We start from the raw sequence: 8,533 nt of genomic DNA on the forward strand, positions 1-8,533 counted from the left end.
ATTCTGAGCTTCAGACAATTTAGGTGGCACTGTTTTCTGGATGTATCCCCCTTCTCTCTGCCCCAGGCTGGTTGCTTTCCTGCTCTGTGCTTGTCCCGGCCCCAGCAGGTTCCCAGCCTCCAAAAGTCCTCTAAGCAATTTCAGGCCCCACTGGCCCCCAAATTACCTTTCTTCATCACTCTTGGAAGACTCTGGATCTTCAACCCTGAAATTCCTTCTTTCATCCCAAGTTGGACTCCCCAAACCTATTCACTCAGCAGCTTAGAATCACAGAAATTAGAGTTGAAAAAGACCTCCATTTTTTCGTTTTACAGATGAAGGATCTGAAACCTTGAAAGGTTAGGTGACTCTCACCATAGTCACACCGCTAACGTTGGTGTTGTTGCTGAGGCTGGAAACGCTCCTCTGCGAAGCCTAGCTTCCCTAGCCAGACCTCCAACTTCCAACTTGTAATGGCTTCCTTTGCCCCCCAAAAGAAGTTTTCTATCTTTCAAAGGTCTATTCTCCTTTCAGCCCTACCTCCAGCTGGCCTCTCACTTAAGGAGAAGAAGTAGACAGGCTCTGAATCGCAATGAATGGTTGAGCCTTACATGGCTCTGTTTCCGGTACCTTCAACGCCCCATTTCCCTGGGTGCTCTCTGATGGCTTACTGGGCAGATGATCCTGGAGGAATGACTTTCCAGAACCCCATCTTGATAAGGCCTGGAGGAGTGAGAGACATCCTTCCCTCTGTGGGAAGTCACTTCCCTGGCTGCTTTTTCATTTTTCTTCTGAATGTCAATCTCCTAATTTGGAAGGCAGGCCAGGACTGAGGCCTGCTCTGTGAATGGTGTCCCCTGTACCCTGGGTGTGCAATGCCTAAGTGCACACAGGTGCATGCACACACACACATACACTCATGTTCTCATCCCAACCTATTCAAGGGGTCCTAGACTAGAATCTCAGAGTCCATATGTCAATTGAGTCACATGGAAGGGAAGACAATTCCAGAAACAGATTTAGGGGGTAGAGAGTGAGGACATGATTTCCTATGGTTCTCTGAGGGTGGAGGTAACTAAGGTGAGTGGGGTGGTCTGGCTCCCAGAGAGCTGGGAAGGGTCTCCCTCCCCAATGGGCTATCAGGGTGAATGCGATCTATAGATGAGAGGGAAGATGCTGGTGGAGGTCAGACAGGGAGTCCAATTACCCCAGAATACTCTCATCCTACAGCTGGATTGGAGCTCCCAGATGCCATCTAGGAGTGCCTGGGATGTATGTGGGGCAGCTGGAGGGATGGCCACGATCTATCCAGCACCTGTCCTGCCCCTGCAGGCTGATGATGTAATAGTATAATAATGTGGCAGAGGACAAGGGGGGCTTTGGAATCTGGGGGAGGACTGGTCCAGCTTTCAGTGTTGTGGCTGGGGTAAGGCAGCTGTTGTCCCCGCTCTAAGCTCAGAAGGAGCCCCCGCCCCTTCAGTGAGCACTCTGAGCCTGGTACACTCACCTTAAGACCAGTCCTTCAGGCATGGGACGGCTCATGGGGAACTCCCCTTCCAAGAAACAAAAATGATTTGGGCTGCAGCCATCAGCCACATAGACTCTAATGAGAGATCAGACAAGGCACAGAAAAGACCCTGCTCATGACAGAAAGGGAGACCTTTCTATGAGGATGGGAGCATTCAGACACTGGAGGATTCTTATCCTAGGCCCCCAAGCATCTGCTTCCTCCTTCTCACACCCACATCCCACCTCCCCATCGTCTGATGCCCCTCACTTGTCCATGTGCCTTCAATTTAGGCCTCCCCCAAAGGGTTCCTCACTCAGGCCCTCTTTATACATGTACCTGGTCTCTCTTCAAGGTCTCACCTTGGTCCTTGATGATGCATCATCCTAGCCCTCCAGAGACTTCCACCAGGATTCCTTGCAAACACCTTGGATGTGAACTTCCCTATAGATTTGGTGGCCACAATTGTCTAAATGTTCCCTAGATGCTCTGCTAACCAGGCCCCGGAGGGAGAAACTGGGAGTTGGTAGGACCCTCCTCCCCCTAACCTAACCAGTTTTCCTTCTACTTCTTATCCCAGCTCCCCAGGTGATCGGGTCCTAGAGAAGCAATCTCAGCATCCACTTCCCCACCTTTCCCCTTGCTTGTCCCTAACCTGAAATCCCGGGTTGTCTTTCTCCAAACTGTTGTTGAAAGTAGCAGTCATGTCTAACTTACTTATTTCTGTGCCTCAAACACAATACCTCACAAGTTAAGGGTTCAATAAATATTTATTTGAAGAATTGGTCCTCAAACTTCTCCAGTATATTTCCTTCTCTTCTCAGTATACACTCCTGCCAGCAATCCCCAACAATCACACACTTTTTTATTCCCAAGGCAGCTTTTGAGGAGCTGTTCAGAGGCATTAACCTCTTTTAGTCCTGGATGATGAGGGGGAAATACACTGACGTCCAGGTCTGGACCCAGAGCTGAGCACATGTCCCATCTGCCTCTCCTGAGCCTCCAGGCCCCAGGCGGGATTGTCTCGCCTCACTCATCCTTGCCGCCAAGGCTTCCTCGCCTGTATTTATATACACTAAAGCCTCTGCCCGAATAAAACATCCATGTAAAATCCAATTTTCTCAGAATCTCTTTTGGAGCCTGGACCTGAGATGGAGTAGGTAACCCCGGCGGTAACCGCCTGAACCACTCCTGCTGGCTGCAAAGGTGAGGCCCATTTTTCAATTATCTATCTGCTGTGACAGCAGCGGTCCAGCCACCGAGCCAAGGAAGGAGGAGGGGGGAGGCAGAGCTGGGGAGGAGGGAGAAAGAGGGCAAGGGCATGGTGGGAGAGGAGAGGGAGAAACCTAGAGAGAGGCACGTGGCAGAGACCTCTGCACTTGGCACCCAGTAGGTGTTCAAGAATTATTTGGAAAATGAGTTACTGGAAGAGTGAAAAGGGAGGGTGGGGGTGAGGCAAGGAGAGGGGGAGAGCTGGAGAGACACAGAGTGGGTGGAGAGAGGGAGAGAAGGAGAGAGGGCAGGAGGGGGAGAGGGGGAGGGGAGGCGAGCATGGATGGAGCCAACAAGAGGCTCCTGTGTCAATCCGTGGAAACGGGAGGCAGAGTGATGCGGTCACAGCTCCTGCCATCAATATCCTCTAATATAAATGTCAGTGATGCTATTTTCCGCGCAGTCATTTCGCACACTGCTGATTACATTAACGTATAATGGAGGGGCGCCGGCTCCACTGCTTTCTCCCCTAACCCTCCCCCCGGTGATGTGTCAATAGCCGCCTCCATGAACAAGTCAATTTTCTGCAGGCTTGGCAGCGGAATAAATCTGCCCGGCTATGGGGAGAGCTGGAGATATTTATATACCCGGCTCCTGCCTTCCGTGAGCGCGCGTGCGTGTGCGCGGCGGGCGCGGGCGCGGGCTGGGGTGGGGAGGCGGTGGCGCGCGGCCGAGCTGAATGATTTCCAGCCCGGACTCAATAAGAGGAGAATTTAGAGCGGTCCCTGAGCTGGGCTCCCAGAAACAGCCTTACACGTTTATTTTCCTTAGCTGAACAGGAAAGGCAAGAATTATATGTGGATTTATAGGACAGGCGCAGCTCAACCCAAATGCTCCCGCTCCGGGGGGCGGGGAGCGCGGGGGCGGGGGCGCGGAGGGAGGCGGCGGGCCGAGAGCGGGCCGCTGGGACCCCGGCTCGCGCCGGTGCGGGTAGGGGCACACTCCCCTCGCAGGTCGCTTTAATTACATTTGTTCTTGTCCTTCGTGAGGGCGAGACTTCGGCGCAGCCCGCGTTGGGGGGAGGGAAGGCGCAGGCCGGGACTGCCTGGGGATGGTGGGGGGTGGGGGTGGCGGCTTCGGGAACGGGGACAGGGGGAGACCCCGAAGGGGGGCTGTCAGCCTCGGCTCAGAAGCGGATCAATAGTACGAGATCTAATGGGCTAACTGCCAAGCGGACGCACTGAGGCGCTGCCCCGCGGGGGCGGGAGGGGGTGGGCGAAGGACGAGAGATAGGAAGGGGGGTAGGAGAGGGAGAGAGGACGGGGGGGGGGGGGGCGAAGGGCAGGAAGAGTGAGAGAGATTCGGGGAGGAGGAGAGAAAAAACGGAGAAGGGAACAGAGGGAGAGTAGAAGGGAAGGGACAGGACAGGACAGTCTTCGAGGGGGCGTATCTTCAACATCCTTGCCCCTCAACAGTGGGAAGGAAGAACCTGTCCCGGAGCGACCTCACACCGAAGCCGCCCGCCCCTGTGTCCTCAACTCTGCCATTGAGCCGCCAGGGGGCGGCGCGACCCTGTGCTGTCCCCGCGGATCTCCGCGCCTCCTTGCTGGGGCTCAAGTGACCCGTCTCCTCTGACGCCTGGTCCCTGCGCGGTGCTCTCTGCCCTCTCCCGGAGGCCTCCCTGCGTGGCAGGGGTGGGGGTAGGGCAGCTCGCCCCCTCCCCCCGCCCCGAATAGACGGAATCTTCTGGCTTTCATAGTGTTGAGCATGGCACTCTGGGACCTTGGAGCGAGGAAGTACCCCAGGGGCTGGATCACCAGCCTGGGGCTGGCCAGTGCCCCTCAAAGATACCCAAGGCTGCAGCAGACGCGGCTTAGGAGTCAACGTGGGATTTGGGCCTTCGCATCCTGGCGGCGGAGCGCAGGCGAGTCTCTGGGACAGTCCCCGCGCGAAGGGTCCTTCTGCATGTGCTGTGCAGGGCCCTAGCGAGGCCAGCCAAGGCCGCAGGGGATCAATGCCCAGTTTTAACTCTTTCGGTTCCTGGCCATTGCTGACCCCTAAGCTCCTGCCCACAGACGGATCCTTTTTCAGCTCCTTCCTGTCCCTTCCCAAACTGAGTGAGACAATAAAATACATCCCAACACTCCTGCCAGCAAATTGTGCCACTCAGTAGAGGGGAGCCTGGTGGTGTCAGTTCAATGGTTCTCAAGCTGGGGGCATATCAGAATTACTTGGAGCTTTCCAACATAAACGTGTCTACCCACATGCACTCATATTGTAAGCAGTGTGTGTGGGCCGGCAGGGGTTCCTGGAAACGTGCATTTTATCAAAGCTCCCTAGGTAATTCTGATATATTCCCCCATGGGCATTGCCTGAAGAAAGGTATTACTATTGTACATTTTTTCACGTTGGCTGTGGTAGCTCACCTTGGGCTCTTTGCCCTCATGGATATGTCTGTTTGTGTATCACTATGCGCATATGTCATTGGGTACCTGTCACTGGGTAAACATTGTTTTATGCATCTCTTTGTGCCTCTTCCTGTGTGTCATTGGGGTTATCAGCATTTATTGAGAGCGCTTATTGTGTATGCATTGTTGTACATGCCTGTACTGATGAGAGCCAGTGGGGGCCCCGTGGTGTGCTTGCGATGTGTCGAGCACATCTCTGTGAGCTCCATTGTGGGGCACAGCCATTGTCTCCATGTCATTGAGAGTGTGTGCTGGCGAGAGCTCATGACACAAATGGAACGAAGCTGATCTGCCCCAGAAGCAAAGGCAGCAATGACCTTCTTTTTCCAATTATATCCTGGTCAGAGGTGAATGACCTCTCCCCACTGAGGCCGCTTCTTGTCATGCAAACTGAGCAGAAGGATGGAGATTAGAGGAATGTGACCGAGTCACGTGTGAAAACAATCAGCTATCAATGGGCCTCCGATCAATGCCCCAGATTACAGATGAGCCCTGGGGAAGAAGTCACTTTGGAGTTTTTCCCAAGGAGGGGAAAACACATGGTACACAACCATTCACAGCACACTGCCACACTCATGTCCCACGCCCCGAGAGACCCACATGCACTTATACAGCCTGGGGACAGATAGGAAGTGGGTTGGAGAGAGCTGAGCAAATGAATGGCCACTCGCTCTGACTTGGTGGGCAACTATTATTAGTTGTAGGTGTTTATTTCGTTTTTGCTAAAGGTGCAACCTTTATTCAGCTGGTAGCCGGAAGTGTAAAAGCTTGTGTTGAGTGTTTTCTATTTTAAGTCTGGAGAGTTAGGATTCTAAGTGGGTCACGGGAGGCACTGTGGGGATTTGGAGGAAACTCATGTCAGGAACAGAGCAATAGAGGGCTTGTGTTGAGGGGGGAGTAAAGGAAAGTCTTTGGTCAGCTGTGGACAAGGGGCAGGTGTGCAGTGGAGGGGTTCCTGGGGCCAGGGCATCTGTCCTCAGGACAACTTGAAACCAGGCTGTGGGGTGAGGGGTGCCATGAGAGACCCTCATGCAGGTTGACTAGTCTTTAGAGGGAGGTAGAGGCAGGAATTTGGGGAAATATAAAGATGAGCTGAGAGGCCAAGATGGATCAGTACCTGGAGGGTCAAGGGAGACCAATGAGAAAAAGGGAAGCATTCCGGAAAGGCTTTCTGGAAAGTGTTCTGGAAAGGACCTCATCAGACCCGGCTTTTATATCAACTGACCTTACCTCTGGCCAGGAGTCAGTGTGGCTGGGCCTTGCACCCAGGCCAGCCAAGGTTGAGGGGGGGAAGCATCGTGTAGTCTGTGCCTGTAGGGTGTGACAGGCAGTCTTCTGTGGCCTTTAGTGGTCTTAGAATTCCTTTGGTGCACATTTGTGGATGTCCCACTCTGTCTTACAGGAATGAAATGATGGGCAAGAATCCCTTAGGGAGCTTATAATCTAATGCAGAATAAAGAATTTGAAAGAGTTTGAAGACTTTAAATTCGTTTTTTTGGCTTTGGAAAAAGTAGCGTTGCACAAGGGCAGACCGCCTGGATTCAAATCCCGGCTGTGCCATTTACCAGCTTCAGCTTGTAGGTTCTCAGGCCCTCCTTTCCTCCATCTGTAGAAGAGGGGTAGCTGGCTCTCAGGATTGTTGTGCACATTTTAGGTAAAGCCCTGAGAACAGCGCCTGGGCACAGGAACATAAGTCGGCTTTTCTCATCTTTCCTTCAGTTTTGAGTACAGTGCTTTTGGAAAAGTCCCATTCTTGTCTCAGCGGAATTAAGGTAAAAAAGGGCAAGAAAACTGGGTGGTTAGAAGACCTTGGGGGCTGGAGTCGGGGTCGGGGTAGGGCAGTGATGTGGGAATCCTGGGGTCAGGCGGATGGCGTAGTCGAGATAGACTCTTTCCAGATGGGGCTGAGGAGGCATAAGGCAGAAAGAGGAGGGTCAGGACAGAGGTCCTCTGTGCAGAGCCCGCGAACTCTGCCCCCGTCCCTGGAAGGGCACCCCCTGCTGGCGCAGCCCACCCATAGATGTCCTGGGGGGCTGCAGGGGGAGACATGCCGAACACCACAGGATAATCAGCACTCTTGCTTTCCTGGGACAGGCCCACCCAGCTTCCCTTTCCCACCAGTTGGCCTCAGCTACAGCAGCCCCCTCTGCTGGCCTCAGCAGGGCTAGAACTGAGCCCTGCCTCCGCCAATCTCCTTTCCTTCCAGGCAGTTAGGAAGTGAGATGAGAGGTCACAGCAGGCCCATTCTATAGCCTGGGAGATTGAGGGTTAGAAGACTCCCGAACTGGGTCTTCCTATTTAACCCGACTCCAGTAACACTTGGGAAAGATCCATGCAGGCAGCTCAGCAAGACAGTTAAGCTGTAGGCTGTGAAAACAGAGTCTTAAGTTTGATTCTGCCACTTACTAGCTGATATGAACTTGGGCATGTCATTTAACTTGTTTAGTCTCAGTTTAGTCATCTGAAAAATGGAAACAACAATAATACCCACCTTATGGGGTTGTTGTGAGGATCAAATAAGATAGTATACTTTATAAAGTGTTTAGTACAGACGATTAAGTAGGGGATCAACCAGTTCTCTAGGAATTTGCCCAAGGAGGAACTTCCTGCTGTGGCAGCACTGGTGTCCTCTAGGGGTCTTAGCCCTTGACTGTGGGCTTCTGGGGACTTCACCATCCCAGGTTTATTTATTCAAATCCCAAAGCACCAAATTGCTGAGCAGCTGCCAGAAGCTGCTAGTTCTTTATAGGATGCGGTGGGAGGGATGGGACGGGGAGTCCTGGTACTGTGCAGGGAATAAAGGATTAAGGCATTGGGGGGTGCTGGCATGGGAGTGGGTCACCCTCCCCCTTCCATTGATTATTCTCCTCTCCAGGTGTTTTTGTGGCTTTTTTCCCTCCCTTGGGTGGGAGTGGGGGCTGCTGGGTCCACTTCAGGCTTAGTTATTGTTTTAATTTTGGTGCTGGCTCCCTGGTGCCCAGAGCAGATAATGAAAGAGGAAAAGAGAGGTCAGGGTGGTGCCCAGGCAGCAGATTTCTGCCCGTCAGACTGGGCCAAGGCGGGTGGGGAAGTGGGGGTGGGTGGGTGTTAAGTTAATATCAATAAAGCAACTGGAGTCTCAGAAGTGAGGAGCTGCAGAGGCAAGCACAATGTCTTTGTGCTCTGGGAACCTAAAGGGGCACTTTGCCTGTCCGAAATGAATCCTCAGAATGGGGCTGGGTGTGGGGATAGGGGGACAGTGAGCACACAGGCTGGGCAAAGAATGAGTCTCAACTCTGTTACGTGCTCTGGCTTCTCTCTGGCTTTTCTTTCCCCATTGCCCTACTGCATGTCCAATCTCACAGGGTTGGGGGGAGAGGGGAGGGGT

General features: G+C 53.2%; 1 long non-coding RNA gene across 1 annotated transcript; it reads left to right on the forward strand.

Moving 5' to 3' along the window:
- The first annotated feature begins 3,403 nt into the window (after window positions 1-3,403).
- Window positions 3,404-6,639, forward strand: LOC139081790 (uncharacterized). The gene is made up of 2 exons (XR_011537105.1): window positions 3,404-3,542; window positions 4,174-6,639. It is a non-coding gene; the product is annotated as an uncharacterized lncRNA (long non-coding RNA).
- The last annotated feature ends 1,894 nt before the right edge of the window (window positions 6,640-8,533 follow it).

This window comes from Equus przewalskii, chromosome 1, assembly GCF_037783145.1.
Source record: "Equus przewalskii isolate Varuska chromosome 1, EquPr2, whole genome shotgun sequence".
NCBI lineage: Eukaryota > Metazoa > Chordata > Mammalia > Perissodactyla > Equidae > Equus > Equus przewalskii.